This window comes from Dermacentor silvarum, chromosome 1, assembly GCF_013339745.2.
Source record: "Dermacentor silvarum isolate Dsil-2018 chromosome 1, BIME_Dsil_1.4, whole genome shotgun sequence".
NCBI lineage: Eukaryota > Metazoa > Arthropoda > Arachnida > Ixodida > Ixodidae > Dermacentor > Dermacentor silvarum.
The window spans coordinates 68,044,445-68,072,282 of record NC_051154.1 but is presented as its reverse complement, the minus strand read 5'-3'; the positions used below and the strand labels follow the sequence as shown (position 1 = coordinate 68,072,282).

General features: G+C 46.6%; 1 protein-coding gene and 1 long non-coding RNA gene across 2 annotated transcripts in view; both read left to right on the top strand.

Moving 5' to 3' along the window:
- LOC119444987 (alpha-scruin) overlaps positions 1-27,838 on the top strand; it is a 120,444-nt gene that overhangs the window by 33,130 nt on the left and 59,476 nt on the right. The window lies entirely within an intron of this gene.
- On the top strand, positions 20,547-25,300 carry LOC125946351 (uncharacterized). Its single transcript, XR_007467523.1, has 3 exons — positions 20,547-20,666; positions 24,467-24,959; positions 25,018-25,300. It is a non-coding gene; the product is annotated as an uncharacterized LOC125946351 (long non-coding RNA).

The following is a 27,838-nucleotide window of genomic DNA, read 5'->3' as shown; positions in this document are numbered from 1 at the left end:
TAGATAGATAGATAGATAGATAGATAGATAGATAGATAGATAGATAGATAGATAGATAGATAGATAGATAGATAGATAGATAGTGTGGTGTGGTGTGGCATCGTCACGATTGCAGTAAGCAAATCACTTGTGGAAAGGAATACTTGTGAATATTTTTATTGCTGAGTCCTTATTCGCAAACTTACCGAACGTTTCTATTGCGATTACAACATCCAAGCATATGCGACCCAACTACTTAATGAACAACGGTGCCAAGTATTTGAGAGAATATGCATGGTAATCTCAGTAGTAAAATAGGCAACTGCTGAGACATTTGCTTGATCTCTCGACCTTGCGTGCGCAACATAGTCACTACATCACTCTATTGCACAAATACAAGGATAATATTCCCCATCTTTTTCAGGATCTTGCACGATTACCCCTCCTTCCAACCACAACTCACAAGAATTCAGACCATACAGGCGAGGTTAATGAACTTCTCGACGCCCCAATAACGGAGACAGAAGGCCGACATGCCCTAGCTTCCCTTAAAACTACATCTGCTCCGGGTATAGATAATGTAAATAACAAATTATTCCGAAACATGGACGACAAATCTATCTCCGCCTTCACAGAATACCACAATCACTGCTTCGATAACAGCTCCCTTCCGAACGCATGGAAAACTGATAAAGTAATCTTTATACCCAAACCCAATAAGCCCTCTGACACAGCTATTCTTAGACCTATTTCCCTCACGTCATGCTTGGGAAAACGCTCGAACATGTCATGCTTAATCGCTTATATAAAACGCGGAAGGCTATCAGTTATTCCCCCCAGAGATGATTGGCTTTCGCCAGTATCTCTCTTCTTGCCAGGATGTCATACTAAGGCTCAAGCATGACCTCCTTACTCCTACAGGCAGTGAAGACACCCAAGCCATCTTGGGACTCCACCTGCGCGGTGCATCTAACAACCTAGATCATGGATCTATCTTACGTGAAATAAATGTTATTAATTGTGGTAGAAAAATGCATGACTATGTCCGCGAATTTCTTAACAATCGCACAGCTATCATTAGTCTCAATGATCAAACTTTTCCCCCAGCTTTGGCACTCCTCAGGTATCTGTGCTCCCGCCGTTTTTATTCAACCAAGCTATGAGGTCCATTGCAGGGACGCTGGTACGAGTACCGGATCTCCAATATTCTTTATATGCAGCCAAAATTACCCTATGGGTTAAGGTTGGTTCGGATGGCTACATTCAAGATAACTTGCAAGAGGCTGCATATGCAGTGCTTACGAGAGCAGGGTTCATGAACCTCGAGTGCTCGCCCGCCAAATCTGAGCTGTTACTTCTATCCGCAAATAAACGCGATACGCCCAACGTTCAGATTAATATAACGGGATGGAAGCTCACGTCGTGGACACAATCCGTGTACTTGCCATGCACATTCAATCTAACTGACTCAATTCTTGTACACTTCAAACGGTTACTGCCAGCGTAGACCACACCACATGGCTTATAGGAACGGTGTCCAATTGAGGTCTGCGCGAAGTAGAACTGCTAAGATTGGTACAGGCGTTTTCCGTTAGTAAAATCACATTGTCCCTTCCTTATCTCCACTTAACTACGGCCGAGGAAGATAAAGTTAACTCACTGATACGCAGACTGTACAAATTTGCCCTTGGAGAGCCTCCACTGAGAGACTTTTGGCTACAGGTACCTTGAATACATTTAGTGACCTCGCAGAAGCCCACCTGACAGCTCAATACAAGCGCTTATCGAACACCCACACTGGTGGGCACATCCTAAACTCCCTAAATATTACCCCAGCACCCATGACCAATGCGAAATTTATTATTACCCACCCGATTCATGAGCACTTTCATATCACTCCTATCCCTAAGAATGTGCACCCCGTTCATCACGAACATAGAAAGCAACAACGAGCTAAAGCCCTCCAATATATATATATATATATATATATATATATATATATATATATATAACTACAAAGACGTGGTCTATGTCGATGCCGCAGAGTATCCGTGAGGACACAACTTCGCCATATCAGTCGTTGGCTCCACGGGCAGTGTTGCGACGGCAGCATTTATTCTAGCCTCTTCGGAGGAGGAGGCGGATGAGGCGGCGGTGGCACTCGCTGCAACAAAACCCAGTTACTCAGTCATAGTGTGTGACTCAAAAACTGCCATATACAAGTTTGGAGCGAGTAGGGTTTGCAGGACAGCCCTAGCCATCCTATCCCATAATCCACCATCCCAACCTCTGAGTTTAATCAGCACACCTGCTCACGCAGGCCTAATCGGCAATTAAACGGCCCTCGCAAGTGCTCGAGCTTTCACGAACCGAGCGCCGGCTAGACTTGGGGACGGTTCAGACGCCAATAATCTCTCTCCAGCATTTACCTCCAAAAACAGATTACTTATACACCACGACATTTGCGGGCATTACCGCCAAGGTCACCGAACCCTCCCACCTTTAATGCGTTGGTCGTCACGCATACACGAGGTGCTATGGCGTAAACTACAGACTCGCACTTTTATATCCCCTGCCTTACGTCACAAAATTCACCCGGGAATATACGCTACCTCAGCCTGGAAGTTTTGTCCTGCTACCAGAGCGGACCTAAACCACAATATGTGGCAATGCAAGAACCACTCCCCACCCCCTAACCCTTGTAGAATGTTAAGTAGTCGGGAGCTGTGGCAAGCTGCCATGCGCAGCTACAACCCCGAACTTTAGAAAGCTATCTTGAGGTGGGCTCAGGTGGTAGAGGCGGCCTACCGCTAGTAGGAAAACCTCCCTCGCCATCTTCTCGATATCCCTGTCCCTTTAGGTTGGGATAAACAAAGTTGTTTATATCTCTCTATCTACCCATTCACAAGCACCATACCTTCGCTGCGCTCTTTTATAGTGTTAAATACTAAGGCGACACACTATTTGTATGAGGTACCGAGGTTGAGGTCTCGTTTTTCTTTATTTATGCGATGAAGAATGCAATGACTGCGACCGGTACTTGGCGGCAGCGCTCTTTCGTGGACGTGCGGTGACAGAGGCGTGATAACAGGTGTCCTATGCTGTGCAGCTGGGTCACTCACTCGCCCATGCCAAAGAAGAGGGCCTTCTGCTCAGCCGTGCCCTTGCAGCGTGACATCTGGCTGGTGGGTGGCATTCTGAGCATACGGCCGTTAGTGTGCACCGACCGCATCGACGTGCTCCGAGTGGCAGAGGGCAGATGGGAGCGACGCGCCTCCCTGCCGAGCCTCATGCACTCCGTTCGAGTCGTCAAGACAGGCGAGTATAGCTGCCTATTAAAGAAAGCTAATCTGTAGGACTTCCAAACAGCATGACAGCAAAGATGGCCGGCGCCAAAATGTAACTGCTGCACATGCTGAGGTGAAGTGCTCACAGCGCGAGCGCCACCCCGTCGGCGCAATCTTCAGAGAAAGGACTCGTTGGGCAAACAGTTTGCACGTTGTAAATCATAACTAATTTAAGATTCCCAAATTATCCGTTTATTGTGCCGTCTAGTCGGCGTCATTTGTAAAGCCATCTCGTTAAATTTTGGTTGAGCTTCACCGCAACGTATATCATAGCGAGGTGGTGCACGCGTAACAGGAGACGTCATTGCAAGTGAAGGTAGCACAGAACGGCGTTGTTTGAATGAAAACTGTCGGTGCGCATCGAGAAAAGCGAGGCACGAGCACTTTTGAAGGATTATCTCGCCTGCGTTTACAATGAAGCAGTCGTGGACACCATGCCTTCATGAAAGGGTCCCTCGGTTTGAGCATGGGGGGTCTTGAGTGAGCATTTGGGGGGTTTTCACTATACCCTTCAGTTGTACGTTTACAATTCATGGTGTCCCGTCTTTCTGCTGTCACGGGCCATTTGCGCAATTTTTTTTATTCTTTGTCATAAAATAAGGCATTGACCGAGAGGTGAAAAGCGTGGGAGGCTCAGCATAACTGGCACGGGATGTGTCACGGGAATTGGCACGGACGATATATAAATGTAAGTATTTTGGCACGGAGGATATTGTTGTTGCTCCTAGCGGCTGCATCTCACGCGAGCACTTCCCTGTGAACATCAGATGGCCCACGAACCTATTTTCTCACCTTAAAGCAGTGGGCACATGCAAAAGAGGGGTTACACCAAAAATGCTGTGTAAACGCTGGCCAACAATTCGAACTAATTTGTGGGAAGCTCTCAGCCAGCTCACGCAAAGTAATTTTCAATTCCCCTAAAAAAATAAATTTTACAGCGAAGCAAGCTGTTAAGGGCTTACTCATCTATGGTCACGTCCGGATGTAGAAAAAAAAAAAAACTCTGATCGGCCGTATGCTGTATGTGTGAGTGAAAGCGCGTGACGGACGTGCTCTTTCACGGGGAATCGAACGCACGGCGGAGAGCAAACACGACTTTCCAGTGAAAGGGGAGCGGTGGGCAAGAAGGGCATCGAGGCGTCCTAGATTGTGCGTGTGCGTGCCCGCTCTCCCACTGCGGCGCATGCGCGAAGCCCTGCCGGCCTTTCTCGGGGCGCGGGGCGGTCGCGCGCACCGTATCTTGAAAGAGATCTGCAAAATAGCTCCTACCTTTCTATGCGCTGTGCTTTCGCCGGGTGCGATCGCGCAAACAGCTCGCTTTTCCGTTCCTTCGCTTGCCCTCTCTGGATTGATCAGAATTGTGATTGCGTCAGCGGCCCTCAGAGGTGGGAGCGCAGATTTCCTACTTTGTGATGTAGCAGTCAAACCGAACTTGCGGAAAGTGAGCTGTTTGCGCGATCGCAGCCCGCTCCACTTTCCGTGGAAGCGATAGACCGCATGAACCTTTGCCCGCTGCGTCTGTCGCGCTTCCTCACGCCAGCGTTTTGACAGCGGTTGTGTGCGGTCACACAAACAACGCGCAGAACTGTTGTAGACGGCGGCGGCATTTTGCCCGCGTTCGCACCAAACGCGCGTGGCGTTGGTGGCGTGTTTATAAAGAGCGTGCCAACCTTTGCCGTACACCCTATGGCGGTGTACCGTAGCGACCATAAGGTCATGGTACCTGTGGTCACTAAATAAATGAAAACCACCGGATCATATATATATATATATATATATATATATATATATATTTCTCATTCTCTATTAGTTCAAATAACCAATACACCATCAAATCTTAGTAGTCATTATTGGAAACACATAATTCCCACCATAGTACAGCTTCGCTGGTCGTCCATCTCCACCCCGCGTTGAAGGGCTGACAGTTTCTCGCTTATAAATCTGGCAAGATAACGCTACAATCCATAATAATAATATAGACCTAATAATGTATATAGTAAGAAAATGTCGTGAAAATATATATGCAGTGGGCTATTAATGAAATTTAAAATATAACTCAATTTCTTGGTTTTGTGAGGTGCGAAGTGATAAGCTCAATTAGGAGCTTGAAAGATGGAAATTTATATATATATATATATATATATATATATATATATACTATATATATATATATATATATATATCCTACATAGCCAACAATCCGATTTGAAGCATATAGGATCCCATAGAAAAACCCGTCTTCCCTATACGCCATATGATATTACTGGATATAGGGAATATGGGTTTTTTTCAGTAGGGTATATATATATATATATATATATATATATTGTGGGCGTTTATTACGCACATCTTCCTCATCTGTATGTTGTCATCATCATCCTCGCACTTTTACCTATCCTCCTCTTCGCCTGTATATGTGTTCATCATCATCGCCTGTGTGCTGCGCTGGTTCGCTGACGAGCTCCCGGGCCTAATAAACGTCGTTCCAACCGAGACGTCACAAGTGGTGGAGTGTGCTCTTCGGTCCTACGTCCTCTGGCCGTCCGGTCTGCCTCCTGGAGCTTTGTTCAGGTCGCCGCTTGCGCCCACCGTCAGCTAGCATGCCGCAGGACGTGCAGCCTGGCGCCCCTATTGCCACCATTCCGACATCGCAAGTGCCTCCTTCCTTTATCATCAACAGCGCCCAGCGTGACCCCCATCTCTTCGCTGGTCTTCGCGGAGAGGATGTCGAAGACTGGCTGGACGATTATGAGCGAGTCAGTTCCGCCAATCACTGGGATGATGTTAATAAACTACGCCATGTCTCCTTCTATCTGTCTGGCGTGGCGAAGACGTGGTTCTTTAACCACGAGCCCGAATTGACCGACTGGACTCTCTTCAAGCACCAGCTTCGTGAAGTGTTCGGCACACCGGCTGTTCGGTCCACTCTCGCCAAAAAAAGCCTCGATGCTCGCAAACAACACCTGGGCGAGTCGTACACCTCCTACATCGAGGACGTCCTTGCACTCTGCCGACGTGTGAATTCTTCAATGTCGGAGTCGGACAGGGTACGCCACATTCTCAAAGGCATTGGAACTCTTGCCTTCAATGCACTCGCCACTAAGAATCCGGCTACCGTCGCTGACGTCGTAATCACTTGTCAGCGCCTCGATGAGCTCGAGTCTGTCCACCTACAGCCCGACATTGACGATGCCCATTCTACGGGGGACCATGACCTACGTACGCTGATACGCACGCTCATACGCGAAGAGTTACAATCGATGGGGTTAACCTCACCTTCGACGTATCACAGCCAACCTTTTGGTGCGTCATTGCGTGACGTTATCAGGGAAGAATTGGCGTCCTTGACCTGCGCTGTGCCAGCACAAGCTCCTGTCCCTCACGCATTAGCAACTACCGCACGACCGACATACGCGCAAGTTGCTGCCAAGCCTGTCGGCCACTTCACTTCTCCGTTGCCGCTACCAACTTACGCGTCGGTTGCTACTGCGCCCACGGTTCACTTCCCGTCATCACCGCCAGAGCCTTCATCGGCCCATCTGACCTCCCTGTCACACGGTACACCGAACACACCCTACTACCCCCCTTGGCGTCCGTCTCGTCCTACGTGCTAATTTTATTGTGGCTATCGCGGCCACATATCACGCTTTTGCCGCAAGCGCCAGCAAGACGAGCGTCGGGGCTACGATATGTGTGAGCGCGATTTTTACAATGGGGCCTCTTACCAAGGGCGGTAAGATATATATATATATATATATATATATATATATATATATATATATATATATATATATATATATATATATAATTGTCAATCTATGTAGTAGGGGTTCATTTAAGGTGATTCACGTGACCATACGATAATTTGTGGGTACTCGGTCCACTGGGCACGAAGGGAACATCACACGCAACTAAGCCCGAAACTCCTTCCCTTCACGCGCTAAAGGCGCATCGACCGCGCAACTGGCGCACATCTATTGGTGCAATGATTGGACACCGGGCGCCGCTCGCCAAAGCTGCTACTGCTCTCGGACTGCAAACATGCCTCGACCAAAGCAGGTGAGCGTTGCTTCAACGTCATGAGCCAGAAGAGCCAGGGATAGACAGAGCTACCCTAATCTAACGGTAGAAGAGAAGCAAGAACGTTTAGCTTGCCAATGTGCAAATACGATGCCACTATTATAATGTTTCGCACCACGATAACCCTTAGGGGAGTTCCGGCAGTAATTTCTTAAAGGGTCCCTGAACCACTTTTTTATCGAACAGGAGAAAGATATTTGAAGTGAAAATAGGCTTTTTCATAAATACTTTGCCGCAAAAAGTACTTCAATACGATCAGCACAAGCAGAGTTATTGGCAATCAAACACGGCCTCCACTGTGCTCCCCTCCCTGCTTCAATACCTTGCACTGCGAAGGCTACAGCGAGGTGCGGCGGGGCCACAACGCTCCGCCTTCGAAATGTCACCGTGGCGCGCAGTTCAAATTTCATTTTGGATGTTAACGTAGAACGCCACGACTTCCGATTTTGGTGTACGCCACGACTTCCGATTTTGGTGCCTACGACGCACTCAATTTAAGCCAAACGCGATTGTCCACAGCGAGTCAACATAGACGCCACGACTTCCGATTTTGGTGCGTACGACGCGCTAAACGTAAGCCAAACGCGGTTGTTCACAGCGAGCAGCCAGTGGACGTGGCGGCACCCCGCAACGGCCGCGGCGTAGCCGACCGCAGCTACCAAAAGCTGCCGCGTATGGGTATGTGCTTTATTACGAAATAAAGTAGAGAGAAGAGTGAGGATCATTGCGACTTTTGAAACGAGAGCCTTTGAGTGAAAGGTGACTTCGCGCTCTGCTTGCGAGCTCCACGCACCGCGTACGACAGCAAAACTTGGCTGAGATGTTCACAGCAGCGTGTGCTACCCATGGACTGTTATTTCACCAAGTCCGAGGGGTGGTTCGGGGCCCCTTTAAGTCTATCAACCTTACTTGCTGGATTACAGTAACATAGTAGCGCAACAAATGTTGTCTTCTAACCACGTGCGAAGTACAAACAGCGGAGAAATCATTTTTGCTGGGTTAACAGGTCGCACTTGCTCATAGAAAAAATACTCGCATCGATCGAAGTCGCCAGGTTGTGGCTACATAGCGCGCAACAACAGAGGCTCAACGCCAGGATCCTCCCCCCCCCCCCCCCCGCCCTCTCTCTCTCTATCTCGTGTCGGGAGTACCAAACTCCATTAAAAGTCTCCAATGCATACTCCGTCGCTGAAATCTGAGAACGAACGTTTTCCGCTAACTACAGGCTATGAGGTGTATCTGGTGGGCGGCCAGGACGAGATGAACAGCCCGGTTGATGACGTGATCGCTTTCGACCGCACACAGCTGAGCTTGGTCAGGTGTACCAAGACACCGAAGGCCCTTGCCGGATTCGCTGCCGTGGTGCTGCCCCAGGACTGCACGGCTCTGAGGAGGGTGAGTTCACTGTCTCCGGAACAATAGCCACTTGCATCACCACAGGGCACCCTGTCCCCGGGCGATGCGAGAGATCGGATCAAATCTCTTCCCGGTTGAACATTACTGACCTAAATTCTAGCTGTTCTTCCTCCTCCTTCGTACTCCTTCCTCATTTAGGTATGTAACGGTAGGAATATATTAACGTAATAACGCTAAGGTCCCCGTGTCATCACCAATCACCCCAAACGCGCAGCGCCTCCACGTGGTGCAAAGTTTTGGTGAACAAAAATTAAATTTCTCACAGTGAAATCCGTCCGAAAAATGGTGAAGTACGACTTTACCATTCCGCGTCGGATTCGGCGTAGGATTGTAATTTGAATGTACGAGAAAACATAATTCTGCTACGAGGAAACTCAAAGACAAACCCCTTTTCCTGCATTTCTACCAGACCTAGAGCGGCGCGCTCGGGTAGTTTACTTCATTTCTACCAGACCTAGAGCTGCGCGCTCGGGTAGTTTACTTGCGAAAATGATATCCAGATGGCGCTCGCATCCTCGGCAGGTCCTCAACAGCAAGTATCCTCAACAGCAAGTAATACCCATAGTGAAGCAATATAAGTACCTCGGCGTACACATAAACGAAGGAAAGAATTACTCAAGCAACCACCAAGATAATGTGAAAATAAAGGGGAAGCGGAATGCAGCATTAATGAAACACAGAGCACTGTGGGGCCACAATAAGTATGAGGTGGTGCGTGGAATCTGGAAAGGAGTAATGGTGCCAGCGCTAACATTCGCAAATGCCATTATATGCTTAAAATCGGATATATTGGCGGGTTTAGAAGTTAACCAAAGATCAGTAGGCCGGTTGGCTTTGGGAGCACACGGTAATACGACAAATGAGGCAGTGCATGGAGACATGGGTTGGGCCTCTTTTGAAGTCAGAGAAGCACAAAGCAAAATTAGTTTTGAAGAAAGGCTCAGGAACATGGATGAAAATAAATGGGCGGCTAAAGTGCACAAGTATCTCTACATGAAAAGCGTGGACACAGAATGGAGGAAGAGGTCAAGGAAGTTGGCAACCAAGTACAGGATAATCGAAACTGTAAATAGACAACCAGGGGTCATCAGAAAGAAAGTGAGAGAAATAGAGACCGTGAATTGGATGCAAAGAATGGAAACGAAAAGGACAATGGAGATTTACAAGAATGAGAAGAAAGAAATTAGAAGGGAAAATCTGTACGATAACACAAAGGGCAGTGCCTTGCTATTTGAGGCTCGAGCCGGTTGCCTAAGGACGAAAACATATCGGAACAAATATTCGGAACTAGATGAGACATGTGTATGCTGCAGTAAAGATCCAGAGACCACTCAGCACATCCTAATGGAATGCGACGGGATCCACCCAGCGAGAACCGTAGGTAACGTGCAACTCCCAGAAGCGCTTGGGTTTAAAGTGGAAGGAAACATAAACAGATCAGCCGTAGAGATCAGCAAGAGACGATTAGAGTACTGGTGAAAAAAAAAGCAGGGAAAAGATGGATACGACCTGATCTCTTAAAATCATAGGCAGCGGTACAAGCTAAATTTTTGAAAAAGGTATACAAAAATGCGAGATAAAGAACATGTGTAGTATACCTTATTAAATCAAGCAGGCTAGGTGACTATTTGTCGCCACCCCGTTTCAAAGGGGATGCCAATAAATCATCATCATCATCATCAATGGTTAGGGAGCCTACATGCAAGCGCTCTTTTAGGGTGGTGACAACTCCAAAATTTTGAGCGCTATTTACCGCCAAATTTGTCGAGCAGCCATTTTAATTCCCTATTTCGCTAGAAGTCGCGGCGCGTCCCTGCATTCTTTTTGTCACGCTCTGATGCACCCATCTTGGCACGCGATCTAATAAATTTCTTTAATTTAGTTTTGCACCAAGGCGCACACGAAACCTGCAAACATCTTTAATATACTAGTTGCCTTTTCCTTTTATTTTAACACATCACATTTTTTTTCCATAGCATACAAAGCAACAAGTTATAAGGCACGGTGGCGTGCTCGTGGTAGTACTTTCTCACGCCAAGAATGTGAACTGCATTAAACATTGTCGTTGCCTTCCACTTGTACACACATATAAAGGGTGTTTTTCGAAGTGTGCTGTAATAAAAACTATGCTTACAAGCCTGTTTAACTAAAACGTAGACGTGCCATGTACCGCTCTCAGACACGCTATGGGTCTCTGGCTGCTGAGGCCAAAGTTAAATTTAAAAATTGAATTAGTTTCACGGCACCAACGGGTGCGGGAAACGTGGTCTGTCAGCTGGTATTTTCGCCATTTTGATTCCCTCATGCTATATTTGGCGGAAAATTTTTACCCGCCAATTTAGCTGGAGGCGGCAAGTTAAAACCCCTATATATGAAAAGTAGCGACACTCTCCGCCTTCCCACCTCCTCGTTTCTCCCCTCTTTCGCGCTCCTTTTTCGACCGTTGCGCTGCCTACACCGCTTGAAACAAGTGCACTTGTTTATCTTTCGCCGCTGATCAGATTCGACGATCGCCGACTGTGTTGGCCGCTATCTTTGTGCTCCTCGCCCTTCCGTAGACGCTTCTCGGGCGAAAATGGCGATGGAGCGTGATCGTAAACAAACCCAGCCAGCGCCCGGCGGCGCGGCGTCGGCCTCGGACAGGGTGTGCGAGGAGGCGGCGGCATTCTTCAAAGCGTGACGCTACTTTTTATATATAGGGGTTTTACGGCAGGTCGAATTGGGACTTCCCCTGCCTAATGCGTTTTGGACACGCGCGCGCGTCGGGGCCAATAGTAAACAATTAATAAAACAACAAGAAAGGTGCTAGGGCCTTCACATTTTAAATAAGACCACTTATATTGCCCCTGGAAAAACTTCTTCCCAGCAATGCATTTCTGTTTAAAAGTGAAGCCGACTTTAAGGGGATCGGTGTAAGCTAGGTCTTTGTAAGCTGCCTTTCCCACGTTCAGTGTTGCAGTGAAGCGCTTCCACTGAAAAAAAAAATGCGATGCGAACGGGGTCCGATAACGCTATCGCGTTCCACTCTTAAAGGCGAAGCTTAAGCGTCCTGCAATTTTTTGGCAGTATATCAGAATACATTTTACGCCCCAACACAAACTAGGAAATATCGCACTGTAAACTGACCAAAGAAGTCTTTTCTTTATCCTATTTTCGTTTTTTACGCTCTTCGCAGCCTGGAAGCACAGCAACTCCACAACAGCGTTGGTACGCTGCCACAGTCATCCAGAGGGCGTATCGACAGTACCAAAACGACGGCACCCTAAAGTATTACTTCAAAAACGTAAGTCATTCTCTAGGCATAATCACATATAGTGAAAGCATTATACCGAATCGATGGCGTCCGCACCTCCGCCGGAATAACGTCCGTTACTGACGCTTGCAGATGCGGTATGGCCCTTCGAAAGTTGTCGCCTCTCGACAAACCTCAATGCCTCATTGGCCGCACACGTGCCTGAGGGACCTTGCGCCGGTGCAGATCGAGGTGAGGGACACGATACGCAGTTAGACGTTCTGGTTTTCCACAAACAGTCGCTTCTTTACCATTACGCGGCTATAGTGATTACTGGAAGACAGGAACCTAGCCAGGTGCCCGTTCTTGTTTCTTTTTGTCTCTCGCGCAATTATAGTTGCATGTGACTGACGCCAACAGGTTTTAGAAAGCACAAAAACTTTAATGACGTTTTCTTGCGTCGTCTACGCCGGTAGTGCATAAATCCTTAAGTACTTACAGGTTGCCTGCACAGTCCACCAGCGAAAGGAGAGCTATAGTTACGTAGACTTAAAATGAACATGAAGCGAATTACACATGTGGGCAGTGACGTCACTAGAGTGTTCCAATATAAGGACAGGGAATCAGCGGGCAACCGTGGAAACCATCCTGGGCACCACCACGTGTTGCTTCGCTTCAGCATGTACAGGTATATGTCTACTGCTCCCTGTACAATCCGTGAATGACAGCAGTAGTTTAGGCGGTATCATTTAGCTGGCCATCTATATAGAACTGCTGGCGCTCCGAAGACCTGGAGAATAAAAATTACGTGAGGTCGACCGTATGCAGGCCTGAAACAGCACCCATCGTGCGCAGAACAGCCATTAAAAATACTCAATGAACTTCGCCTCCTCTACCACGCTGACGTGCAGAAGTGGCCGCCCAATAAACCTTCAACAACCACCCTGAACGCCTACTGTGGTACCGGCGAACCTGGCGAGAGAAAGTACGCACACTACACAGCGCTGCGCGCAGACATGGACCCGAACCTTGGGATGCTCCCGTACATGGACAGCTCCTTCCTGAAAACAAAGTAAGTCACGTGCGAAGCTCGATGGAATTGTCTCGCCGTCCGTGACAGTGCTAACCACCGCTAACCGCAAATTGTCGCATTATCTACTTCGCGTGAAACATGAAACATAGCGCCGAAGGGGCATGTGTTCAAAGGATTCTTGTGGGGTCGCATATGGCCATCTGCAGCGTATCCGAGAGGATGCGCATGAGTAGATATACGGTAACGTTCAACTTTATCTGCCAAGGCGGGAAATATCGGAACGAAAAAAAAAAGAAAAAGAAGCTACATATGCACTAAAACTTCAATATGTCCAACATGAAAATACAATATAAGAATTGCGCATATTGAACAAAAACTCTATCTTTTTGCAATATATCGAACCTAAAGGTTCTTAACTAGCTTATTTGAAAGAAATTTTTAGCCGCTAGGTAATAAGAGGACGTCACTGCGTGTATGGATAAGCTAATAGGTATGTAAACTTACGGGTGTCGCTTCGATACCACGTTTAGCTGTCATTTATTATGGTATCAAGTATTTTATCCGTCTTCCTCCTCATTGCTGCATGCCAACTGTAATGCTGATGGGATATGTCTTACGACTGCGGAAACAGACGTGAATGATGCCAATATTAAGAAAACCGCTGTATAAAGCATTAGAGAACTCTGCGATGTCCGCTACCCAATGTCTTTTCTGACATCGCACATTTCGCAAGGAAAAAACAAATATATATCCAGTATATGACTGAATCCTGCCACTGACTTCATTTTGGGCAGCACCAACTGCTCAAACCAAATTCTGTTGTGTAATGCGTAAAATATACGCCGTAAGGTGCGGAATAAAGGAGTGACACGAGCGTAGACTGCTATTTTTCGAAGCGCCATGAAGCCAATATAAAGGCAGCAGGGGCGTAGCCAGGGGGGGGGGGGGGGGTTGCAACCCCCCCCCCCCCCCCCCGAAATCTTTTTCGCAACCCCCCCCCCCCCCCCTGCTCCCCATTTACCCACCCTTTGTTCTCGTCGCTTGGCGCTGACATAATTCATGAAACCGGTGCTACTATCACAATTTCATTCCTGGGCGCTTCCGTTTGGGTTGGTAATTTACAGCGAATCATGTGTGCATATGGAAAAAACTGTCACGCTGTTTGTCAAGGCTTTGACACTCTGTGAAGTTTTGGGCGAGAATGTGGCGGCCGCATTCTGAAGCAAGAAATGCACAACAAATGAAGCAACAAATGAGGCAGCGGCATTTTAGATGATGACGTAAACGCTCGAGGCCCGTTTACTTAGATTTAGGTGCACGTTAAAGACCCCAGGTGGTCGAAATCTCCGGTATACATTTCCGCCGCTGCCCTTCAGGTGCCGGTTAGGCCGCGCTCGCGCAGGGTCTTAGGCTACGTTCACACTTGGTCTCGAAGCTGTTGGAAGCGGCAAAATCTTGCAAAAATCCGCCCGCCTAGGCGGCAAAACAGGCAGAAAAACAGGCTGCGAGCCAAATCGGTCTCGGGCCGATGCCATGGCGAAGCGGAAACGCGGCGGAAAGTCGTTCTGCTTCACTGGAAGGTTACGTTCACACTTGGGAAGCGGCAAGCGGGCGGAAAGGCCGAAGCGACCGGAAAATCTTTTTCGCGCATGTCCAAGTTGTTCACATTTGTTTTGCTACCGCCGCTGCCGCTTTCTTCCACATCCATCTAGTCTGCGTACGTTTGTCGGCGTGGTGGCACTCATTATCGCATTGTATGTTCATTCATTGACCCACCCGTCATCAAAATAGTGATCATTTTGCGCAACTTCGCGTGTCATCTGCGACCTTCGGTAAATTCTTCGTTGGCGTTCCGCGATTATTCTCACACGGGCGCGGTGGCGCTGAGTCACAGGTTGGTGCCTAGGCATGATTATATTTCTTTAATAGCTTTTATTTACAAGTTGTAATAAGATTTCATCATTTCGTATTATTGTCGGCGCCTCCAGGACACCAAAAGGGCAACGGGAACACCAAAGCTAAAACCTGGGCTGGCCCTGGTGTTGGGGCTCGCCAAAGCCTGCGCGTCCTACGTGAGGCCTACGCTCCCAATCTATCGTCGCGACGAGAAAAGCACCCGGCGACTTCTGCAACATACCGTGCACGTGCGAGGAGAATTATATAGAGCGCCAACGAGGAATCTGCCTAACTATTGTCTGCCATGGAAGTGGAAGAAGAAATGGCTTTTATACTTCTACCTACTTGTTTTCTAGAAATGGACAATGAATATACGGAAGACGCGGACACCTCGGAAACGGTGGTGGTGGGTTCGCCTGGCTTTGCAAAAGCGCGAGTAGTTGGGTCACGCCAAGGCTTCGTTGCCGCACCTCCGGTCGCGCGACATTGAATACTATCGCGAGTATTGCTGACAGTACGTTTTAGTACCACTCTTGTCGTACATCTGTGAGGGCGATGCTCCAACTCTATAATGCACTCTTCCTAGGTCTCCTACGCTATAGCTTACCTGTACTGAGTGGGACCGGTAAGACCAACCTCCGGGTCCTCCAGTCTGTGCAAGCTCAAGCTCTGAGAATATGTCTTGGCCTTCCCAGGTGTGCATCCACGGCAGCAACAATAGCCATCGCGCATGATCACCCCATCACTACGTACATTCAAGTCGATGCTTTAAGGATGCACATCCGGCACTTCGCCCGACTTCCATCGCATCATCTCGCCTCCCTTCCTGCCACTCGACCTCGTTCAGCGTTTAGCAGGACTATTGACGCCAGCCATGGAACTTTACCATCGAACTTCACGCCTGCAGCACGACCATCTCTACCACTGTGGTGCCTGCATCCAATCCAAGCCCTTCTTGTAATTCCCGGTATCAGAAAGAAAACGGACATATCGTCATTCGCCCTCAAACAAACCGTGCGTTCATTCATGCATGAAAAGCACAGAGAACGCACCCACGTTTTCACGGACGGTTCTGTCTCCTCCAAAAGTTCAGCTGGAGCAGTGGTAATTCCCGTAAAATCTGTCACCATCCAATTCAAGACGTCTCACATTACATCATCGACGGCTGCAGAACTCGCAGCTATCCGTGCTGCTCTGGAGTTTATTGGCCCCAAATCGTCACAGTCATGGTCCATCTTTTGTGACTCGAAGGCAGCTCTCCAGTGCCTGCTGTCCCCTTTCAACCACGGACCTAACGCACAATTAGTAGCAGACATCCGACTACTTCACCATCACGCAACCGACAAGGGGCACAACATCATCTACCAGTGGATACCAGGTCACTGCGGAATTTCGGGAAATCACAGTGCGGATGACGCTGCCCGATCGGCCCACGATGGTGCCCCTATTGTATCCATACCACTGTCGAGAACAGACGCAGCCACCAAACTTCGTTCCCTCGCACGCGAGCTTACGCAGACTCTGTGGAACACCAGTGACTTCAGCAACGCACGCCTCCACAGATTGGATCCATGTCTGCAACTCCGTCTTCCACCAGGGTTACCACGAGCGGAAGCAACACTTCTGTGCCGCCTGTGGCTCGGCGTCGCATTCACGAACGCCTATTCCTTCCGCATTGGAATGGCTGACAGCCCTGCTTGCGACAACTGTGGCCGCGAGGAGACAATCAAGCACCTACTCTGTGACTGTCCCCGCTACAATGTGGCAAGAAAAGTGCTCGCGACTGCGCTTGAAAAACTGGACAATCGCCCCCTCACAGAAGAAAAAGTTTTAGGACACTGGTGTAGACGGACTTCGGCACTCAAGGCCTTAAGGGCTCTGCTGAAGTTTTTAAAGGCTTGTGAATTGTGCGACCGGCTTTGAACGTTGTAGCGCGTAGGGTCGCGTTATTGCGCAAATTTTCTTACTTCAATGTTTTTTTTTTTCCTTCTATCATCTTTTATTCCCTTTGCCCCTTTCCCCAGTACAGGGTAGCAAGCCGGTATTCACACTGGCTAACCTCCTTGTCTTTCTTTCTCTTTCTCTCTCTCTCTCTCTTGTCGTAGAGCAAGGGGTGGTTCTTGATCGCGTCGATCAGCATTGCAGCCTGCACTTTTGGTGCCATGTTCAATTTTACGACCGGTTGTTTACATGCTAGCGTAGCTTCCGGTCTAGCAGAACGACTTACCGCCGCATTTCCGCTTCGCCATAGCGAAAAAATCGGTCCGAGACTAATTTGGCTCGCCGCTTGTTGTTCTGCCTGTTTGCCGCCTAGGCGGGTGGATTTTTGCAAGATTTTGCCGCTTCCGACAGCTCCGAGACCAAGTGTGAACGTAGCCGAAGCTACACTAGCATGTAAACAACCGGTCGTAAAATTGAACATGGCACCAAAAGTGTAGGCTGTAATGCTGATCGACGCAATCAAGAACCAGCCCTTGCTCTACGACAAGAGTGGCACTAAAACGTACTGTCAGCAATACTCGCGATAGTATTCAACGTCGCGCGACCGGAGGTGCGGCAACGAAGCCTTGGCGTGACCCAACTTCTCGCGCTTTTGCAAAGCCAGGCGAAGCCACCACCGCCGTTTCCGAGGTGTCCGTGTCTTCCGTTTATTTATTCTCCATTTCTAGAAAACAAGTAGGTAGAAGTATAAAAGCCATTTCTTCTTCCACTTCCACGGCAGACAATAGTTAGGCAGATTCCTCGTTGGCGCTCCATAATTCTCCTCGCACGTATGCGGTATGTTGCAGAAGTCGCGGGGTGCTTTTCTCGTCGCGACGATAGATTGGGAGCGTAGGTCTCACGTAGGACGCGCAGGCTTTGGCGAGCCCCAAAACAAGGGCCAACCCGGGTTTTAGCTGTGGTGTTCCCGTTGCCCCTTTGGTGTCCTGGAGGCGCCGACAATACGAAATGATAAAATGATATTACAACTTGTAAATAAAAGCTATTAAAGAAATATGATCCCGCCTAGGCACCAACCTGTGACTCAGCGCTACCGCGCCCGTGTGAGGAGAATTACGGAACGCCAACGAAGAATTTACCGAAGGTCGCAGATGACACGCGAAGTTGCGTAATATGATCACTTTTGATGACGGTACGTGGGTCAAAGAATGAACATACCGCTCGAAATAATGCGATAATGAGCGCCACCACGCCGACAAACGTACGCAGACGAGATGGATCTGGACAAAAACGGCAGCGGTGGCCGCGGCGGTAGCAAAACAAATTTGAACAACTTGGACAGGCGCGGAAAAAATTTTCCGGCTGCTTTGGCCTTTCCGCCCGCTTTGGCCTTTCCGCCCGCTTGCCGCTTCCCAAGTGTGAACGTAGGCTTAGTCTGCGCGAGAAACGTCTCTTGTTTGCGATTGCGCCCCTACGGAAGGCTGGTAATTACTGTTGTGTTGTTGAATCCCAAACCAGCAATTACGGAAGGCTGGTAGTTGCTGTTTTGTTGTGGAATCCCAAACCAGCAATGTACACACGAAGGGGTGAAAGGGGTGACAACAGTGAAATTCCACCGACTCGCAACAGAATGCACGAAACAGACAGCCGACAAGCATGAATTACTGCTGTACGCAGTACAGCGTAAGTAAACTCTTGTTGCAGGCGCTGACAGTTCTCGTCGGAGTTCACGCGTCCTGAGAAATTCATTATGTGCACTATGCACTGAACAAGACCGGAGTTCATTCCTGCATCACTAGTACACCAATCAGTCGAGATTCTGTGAGGTACAAGGCCGCTTCCTGTTTGCACCGGCGTAAGTGAAGCAGAAATGAGTTGCACGCACTACTTAATATGCGTACACATACCATATCTATGCTGTGCGGTGAAATATTCTGTACAATTCTGAATCTGTTGACGTAAAAGCAAATGACGGCTGCACGCTCGCACACAGCGGAAGACACAGCTGCCCATGCACTTGCCGCAGGAAATGCAACCCTCTCGTATGAGGGAGCAGGGCGACGAAAGCTTCAAAAAAAAAAAAAAAGCCTTACGCGTTTTTGCGCGTATTTAAGTTTCTAGCGCAAAGACGCAGCGAACAAGCTATTGCTACGGGAGTAGGTATAGCCTGGTCACACGTGCATTTTCACGCGTATAGCCGTCCTTGACTTGTAAAACTTACTTCGCCCCGACGAGGACGACGCCATCTACGCTTAACGGAAATGAACAATTAATGATGTCTTCTCCGATCGCACGGGTCGTCTCAATGATGCGTTTTCGAAGACTGGTCCATTCAGTGGTGCGTTGGGAGACCGTTGCTCCAAACGCCCACTGTACCTGTCGTACTTACTCTATTTACTGAGTTTACTTTACTTTTTACTTAATTTCTTCACAAGCACACGCGCACGCGAGGGGGGGGGGGGGGGGGGGGGTCTCATGTCTGTGATATACATGTATAGAGTCTGCTTAAACTACCGATATTTACTATCGATCACGTGACGTCGAGGAAAGCAGAAGCTTGCCCCCCCCCCCCCAGTCGGGCCGGTGAACCCCCCCCCCCCCCCCCGAAAAAAATTTCTGGCTACGCCCCTGAAAGGCAGTTTTTACACTTGCGCTACCTGGAGAAAGCACTCCATCTACACAGGGCCATCACAGCTCCTGTGTACGCTTCCTACTGGCAATGTAAGAGAACGAAATGTCAATTGCTGCTGCCGGTCGCGGCACACAAATCCGGCAGCAGCAGACATCGGTGCAGTAGCGTTTCGACCGCGAGACACACATGGAAAATCGCCAGTGGCGCTGAGAACCGCGCGGTCTGAGATTCTCTCTAAATGCAGGAGTGCCTTGGGACTGCGCATGACGCCCGAGTGGATGTCGGCTAGACTGCGCATGCTCGAGCAGACGCAGCAGCCATGCGACCCACGCTTCCCGGTGATCTTGGTTGTGGGCGGACTGGACCCCCGTAACCCCATGGGCTCAGGTACAGGGGCAATGCAGCGCGCAGGCGGCGCACGAATAACATGTCCATCTTGCTGCACTCTAGGTTCGGCTGTCCTGAAATACCACCCGTTTAAGGATCAGTGGACGCTGGTTAACGCCATGCCAGAGCCTCGAAACTACCACGCAGCTGCTTACGTTAACGACGTCATCATTGTTACGGGTACGCTATATATCACCACGAGGAGATAAAGCTCTATGCGGCCAAAATGGCCATCGACTATCAGAACTTCATTCACTGTCATGTTGAAATTTCAATGAGCTAAAGTCCGTTTTAGTTACCAAAGGAAGTTAAAGTGCATTTCAAGTCAACCTTTTAGCAATACAGTACTAGCTCATGGTGGAAACTAATATTCGCTATAGAACATATCTATTTAGTACTGCTGTTTACTATGCATGTGCAAAAGCTTTTTTGTTTTTTGCCTGTCCTTGATCAAGATACCCTGCTCGGCGGCTTTTGCCTTATTCTTCACTCGGCATTAACTTGGCAAGCTGGCTTAATGGAAACCATTTTTCCAGCAGGAGGCTACTCAACACTCAACAGGAAAAGTGGCGAAATGGTCGCAACAAAAACAACATTCATCATGAGCACTGAAACTGGCAATTGGCAAAGACTACCGGACATGTGGGATGAAAGGGCGTGCCATGCATCAATTGCCACAGAAGGCAGTGTCATTGTTTTTGGTGGAAGAGGACATCATGGAAGGTAATTACAGGAACAGCCTTGCTTAGCTTTGGAAGGACAGGAAATTGACCGATTTTAATCTTAAACCTGTTAATCGCTTTTCAGAGAGTGAAAAAAAAAAGGTAAAGGAAAGACAGGCAGGTTAACCAGAGATTATCTCCGGTTGGCTACCCTTTTCATTTTTTCTTAGTACTAGCGTACCTGCACACCCACCGGCAGCAACAAGCAACAGTGCAGCGTCGTTATGACAGCAAGACCACACACGGAAAATCACCATTCGCGCAAAGAACGTCTTCCGCGCGCGGTCTCGGATTCCACGAGTCGCATCCCGCACACGCCCTCAAATTGCAAAAGTGAATAAGGTGTGACAGCTGGCTAAATTATTTTTATTTCAAATTTATTATTTCAAGGACCAGCAAACAACGCTTAAGATAAAGTCTTTAACCACATTTGCGTGTACAGCTGTACATAGGTGTTAGGGATAGAGATATAAGCTGCATTTACAGCAGCTTGAATAGCCCCACAATCCAGAGATTTACAATGACAGCTTATAGGCGACATATGTGTAATTTGCAACATGCACATTATAGAAAAAAAAACTGCAAAACAGCAGGCTAGATAATAAATCAAGTAACAAACAGCACGTCCAATACAGCAAGTTTAGTATCAAGTCGTTAGATACTGTGCGTAGCCTTTCATTAGTAGTAGAAGGCTACAGCACGGAACCAACGAAAACAAAGGAGGCACACAAAGAACACAGACACAGCGCTGCGTCTGTGTCCGCGCTGTAGCCTTCTACTATGTTCAACCAACAAGCCCAACTAGTTACTTTGCTCGAGCGTTCATTAGTAAGTCCGAACTTATTGTGCATTTTCAGCAAACAATAGGTTCACATTGGAAATCCGCAGTTCGGGCGCACTTGCAAAAATACCAGTATTCGAGTGTCGAGTAGAGCGAGGAGAATTTCGTATTAAATTAGCTAAACTACGCACACAAGCGCTATTTTTCACCATTTAAAATCTAAAGATTGCAGTAGTTGGTATTCATATTAAAGGTTGACTCTTATTACTTTAAATTGTATGAACAGTTGAGAGGTGGTACTTGGTGGTAGGGATAGGGATATAAGCTGCATTTACGGCAGCTTACGTGGGCTCTGCATTTAATGCACAGAAGAATTGACAAAATTATTAGGGTAACAGAACTAATACCATGGCAGACATGCAATCGAACGAAGAGCTCATTATTACTTAAGAAATATGGCTTAAAACTTCACTTAGGAAATATGGGACATCGCTACATTCCTCGAATGCTAATCGCCTTACCATCGTGTCATCGTGAGATGAGTTGTGCCATAATTTTTCTTTAATTTTAGAATACTTGAGGAAACCCAAGGCCGACAGGCTCAATGTGGTTTCATGATTTTTCATGGGAAATGTTCTAATAGTGCACAATTTTTCAAGAAAACAGTCATATGCTTTTTCAGGATGAGACAAAGAAAAAATAGCATCCAAATTTATTTCCAATAATTTCATTGCTGAACTGCAAAATCGTGTGGAAATTTATCTCAATAGCGCAAAAGCCTATGGGGATTTATGTACTTAATTATAGTACATGACGGGAGGAGTCTGTCTAGCTGGGTTTCAGTTCTTAGAAATAACTAAATACATAGCTGAGTGATGCATGACAAATCACAATGCTCATTTAACAAACCTTTATTGTTTAACTTATAATTAATCACGTTAGGGCACATTTTCCAGCTCAACTGCAATTGAGGCTGAGTAATAATTAAGTCATATCGATTTAACAAAAAAGCTGAGGCTAGCAGTGTCGATAACTGTTCTCAAGATGTGCCACAAAATCCACTGGCATTCCAGTTCTATTCACAGTGCAGGAGGACAAGTTTTGGAAAACCATTAACTGATATACCAATGTAGTTGGCAGTACATTTTGGGTGCAGATACCTTTGAGCAACTGGTGCTAGTAACAGGGTTTATGCTGAAATGAATTGAAAACTTGAAAATTGCAATTTGTCATGCAAATAATAACCACCTCTTCAGGTAATGCACCAAAGGAAGTGATATTGAGCCATCAGCTGCAGATGACTCAAAAAGTGCAAAGACTCATCTTGCCACCTGGGATTTTTAACATGCTTTGAAATATCCACATGTGGCTGTCTTTTGCATTTTGCCCAAATGGTAAGAGAATGATAATAGTACAGCACATAGATTCAGTAACTATACTTTGATGATATTCTGAAGAGAAAAAGCCAGACGTTTTGCCATAACTGTGAAGATGCAGCCAGTGAAAATTTTCATTTAATAAAGTGGCAGCACAGTGCTTAATTCTTTTAACACTTCCACTCTGTCAACCTTTTTTGACGTTTCATATTCCAGCTTTTTCGATTGCACTGAGCCCCAATTACAGCATGGTCAGTGCAGTGTGAAACAAACGTGGTGATGTTGCATTAAATAAACATTGCAAGCATGTTCTGTGTAGTTGCAACAGGTCTACACACAACTAAGCCATACATGCACCATTGACCTGCATTTGTTGGTTTAAAACTTGGGCTGGACATTTAATGCACAGAAGCATTGACAAAATTATTAGGCTAACAGAATGAATACCAAGAAAATTAATGTGTGCTGCACAGGATCAAATGGAGGGAAATAAGACAATAACATGAATATTAAAGGGTATGATTGACACTACAGACCTCTGGGAAAGGTCATTGGCATAGATTTTTTTTCGTTTATTTATTTATTATTTATTTATTTATTTATTTATTTATTTATTTATTTATTTATTTATTTATTTATTTATTTCTTGGTACATCAAATACCTCTTTGGGGTTTTACATGAGGGGTGGGTATACCTATTAGGTTATATTTTCGATGAATGCCTTGAACGATGAATGACTGGAGTGGTGCACCACGTCCAGTCTTTCGCTGTCTGAACGAAGAAAGAGTTAACATGAGCGGCGGTGCGAGCTGAAGGGGGATAAACAGCCTTTGAATGGCTATGAAGGGATGAAGTTCGATGCACAGGTATGATGTCGGTCTGGTGAAGCAGCGAGTGATAAAACTGATAAAAGAGACATAGCCTTATTGTTTTGCGGCGGTGCTCGAGGGTTGCAAGGTTCAGAGATGACTTCAGTTTTGTGACGCTAGTGTGGCAAGAGTAGTCGGAGTGAATAAACCTTGCTGCGCGATTCTGTATTGATTCTAGTGCTGTTGCCAGGTTAGATTGGTATGGGTCCCACACTGAGCATGCGTATTCCAGTTTGGGTCGGACAAATGTTAAATATGCGAGTAGCTTCGATTGGGGAAATAAGACAAAGATTATGGCACAGGTAACATAGAACACGATTGGCATCATTGCTAATTAATGTTGCAAATTGTGAAGACCAACCGAGGTTACTGGACAGGTTAACACCTAAGTACTTATAAGAAGTGACGGCACATATTTCAGAAGCAGCGATAACATAATTAGCTGAAATAAATTATTGGCGGTGGTGGAAAGTAAGTAGCGACGTTTGCTTGATGTTGAGAGACATTAGCCAATTATTACACCAGGTGTCAATGATGTCAACACCAGACTGGAGAGAACGAGAATCAGCATCGTTAGTAATAAGATGATAGATTACACAATCATCAGCAAACGAATTTTCGAAGAACAACCTCTCGGTAAGTCGTTATATATTAAGAAGAGTAGTGGTCCTAAGACAGTGCCTTGTGCCACGCCGGAGATAATGCGTGATAGATATATATAAATTAGATATAGATTTACATAGGCCTAAACTTTTTTATCATTTTTATGCGCAGATTACTTTCTTCCGTCGAAGAGTATGACTTAAAGAAGAACGAATGGAAGCAGCTAAACTCAATGCCGGAGCCAAGAATGGGCATGGCTGCAGTGGTGAAGAATAAATGCATATGGCTTTTGGGAGGAATGTCTGAGAGGCCCAATGGCCCTGCTGTTTCTGAAGTTCTTCTGTATTCACTACAGCATGACAGGCAAGTTTTTGTATTTCACACCTTTCTATGCTCTAGTCTCATATTTTTTGTGCATACATAAAGGGTGTTTACTTTATTTCTAACAGCTGGACTCAAGGTATACCGCTCAGGCTACCTCGAGCCTTTTCATCTGCAACTCTCATCAATGGCAACATCTGGCTCTGTGGTGGCTGCAGAACAGCAAATGAAGAGGAGCACCCTGTCAGCATGAACTCTATTGATGTGTGCTCCAAGCACTCAGAATGGAAAAAAACTTGCAAGCTTGCAGTGGCCAGGCATAGTGCTTCTATTGCAACCATAGGTAAGGAATTGCCACAATACTATCCATGCAGACTGAAAAGTGCCCATTTGCTTTACAGGTTCATGCATATTCATCATGGGTGGCATCAACAGCCAAGAATGGGGTGTACTTTCCAAGAACACATTGATTGTTACTGACCGGAATGCGATATTATCACCGAGCCCAATGCCTCAAGAAGTTGCTGGACACACTGCTGTCACTGTGTTGCCCTCTGCTAGTCGGCATCCAATTCCCAGCATCAAGTGGAGCAACACCATATTTGAAAGGCTTACGTGATGCCTGCTTGCGGCCACAAAAATAAAAATAAAAAATTGCAGACATTCAGCATTCTGATGGCAACCTTAGAATGTTGCTGTTCAGTTGATTCTCATAAAAACAAACTGTTGGCAGCACATCTTTATTCTCCCTTCATTTACCATTACAGTGGTGAGCCTCCTCCAGTCATTATCCCAATGACTGTGTGTCAAATTACCTAAAATGCAGGTTATGCTATAAACATGTTAATGCATATACCTCACCAATTTGAATGCCATGTTGGGCTCCATGGGGGAGGCCATCAAAACATCCAGGAAAGAAAGGGGGGATGGTTATATTGTAAGCGCTGAAGTGCTGGCATTCTCAGGGGAGGCATGGGCCCCCAAAATCCATCAGTGTAGCAAACCCAATGCTTCAAGCAGTTGCTGTAGACACTGCTATCGCTGTGTTGCCCTCTACTACTTGTAATCCAAGCTCCATCATAAAGTGGAGTGATGCCATATTTGAAAAGCTTGGTTAATGCCTGCATGCAGCCAAATCGAGAAAGTACTTTTACATTCTGATAACCTTAGATGTTGATGTTGGGCGCTCGTTGTTCACACTCGTAAAACAAACTCTTGGCATCATATCTTTATTCTTTCTTCATTTAGCACAAAGGTGAGCCTCTTGACAAGTCACTCACCAGTCATTATCCTGTTGACTGTGCTGTCAAATGACCTACAATGAAGGTTATACAATAATTTTTTAACGCAAGAACCTTCTCAAAATAAAAAAAAACTAAATGTTATAGATACAACTGACCTGGACACTATCTGGTCATCAGGAACATAAAAGGTATTGCAAACAACATCGCAGTATAAAGCATGAAGTTTGTGAAACATCTGAAACAATTTCATTTTGTTTACATGCTCTTCACTTTCAAGGAATGAAACATGAAGGATGACAGAATCCAGCACTGTACCTACCTGCCGGATTTCTTTGGCACGAAGATTTGTACGCGAAGTTTCCACAATTACAATGAACTTGGTTTTAGTGTTTGTCACATATCCATAAATTTTATAGTCCTCTGTCGGTTACAGCAATCCCAAGTAGAGCTCCTGAACGTCTCCAGAGCTCTTGTTTCCAGGAGATATCTTTTCTTCGACAACATCCAATGATGTGTGTATAGTATATAGAAATTTTGGTTCATTGCACGGTGTCACAGTCTTTACAAAAAGCGGAGAATTCTGAAAAAAAAAACAATTACCCAAAATTAATCCTGTGCCCCACTAGGAAGTGAAGTAAGGCAGGGCAAATGCAACTCTTTATGACAATTAAGTTCTGCAGAAGCCCACAAAGTGGAGACATGTTCATGAGAGGGCTAAAGTGCCACCCACCTGACTTCAGCTTCTCTTTCTGAGAAACCCACATGGGTTTCCTATGTAGCTTCACCTACAGTCGAGTGCGTGACATTTTTTCCCCTTTCATAAATTCTATATGTATTTTTTAAACTGAGTTAATTTCCTATGTCTTCGCATTGAAGCCGTATTGACCCTTTTCACGGCGATCCCGTGGGCGCTGCCATGTTTGATCAAGTGGTGACGCGTCTATTGCTTGCCTCAACTGCCTCCGTTGCCTCCGTATTTAAAATGGATGTGTGTGACGCTGGTGCGGCTTAGTAAACCTCTCTTTCATGAAATATCGTAGACAGTGACTGGGTGGAAGACACAAACATTTGGCCACATTTCAGAGAACATGCAAAACCACTTTCGGAGCTGATTAAGCTACGTCCAAACGGCACAAGCAGCGTATATGGTGCCTGCTCTAAAAGCAGGGCTAAATATATGTATTACAAGTTATCCAAACTTTCCGCTCATGAAGTGAATCAGGATTATTGCGTTTTGCTCTTCATTCTTTATTTGGAAAATATTTAGAAGCAGTGGCTTGTCATGTTTCTGACTCAGTAAAGTTCCTCGGTGTGGTCACTATGTGATTATTTTCTGCCTAATCGCTCGCGGGTGTGCTCAGATCTGATAGATTTGTTCTTGCTGCATACAAGGCTTGAAACGTAGCTGTTCTTTACATTGTAATACCTTGTAGCAAAGATATATTATCACTAGTAACTCGCGTACTGCCCTTGTGGACCGTCACGAAACATTCACCTTTGGCCATTCGTGCACTATTGGTATAATATTGTCATTTATTGAGCGTATATAGTGCGCATATATTCAAGTGTGCGCCCATTCACTTTTCCTTGACACGTTGGCAAAAGAGTGGCCGTAAGTTTCCGTGCCAGTTGGGGTAGATGTGTGTAGATACTGTGCGAAACTTACCATGACAGGAAGCGGTGCAACTCCTTTTATCATTCTATAACGAGCGGTACTCACTCTTGCCGACGTACCAGGGCTGAAGCCCTTTCTTTGAAGGTTAGTGATACAATGCTGGCGGATAGAACTGAGACAGATGTTGTGCGTATGCAATTATCCCATTGCATGCTGATGTCATAAGCTTCAAGAATTTCACGCTCCAAGGGCAAGGCGGAGCCTGAAATTCTCGAAGCTTATCACACCAGCATGCAAGGGGATAATTGCATCAGCACAATGTCTATCTCACTGATGCAGAAGGCACTAAGTTTTCTATCGCAA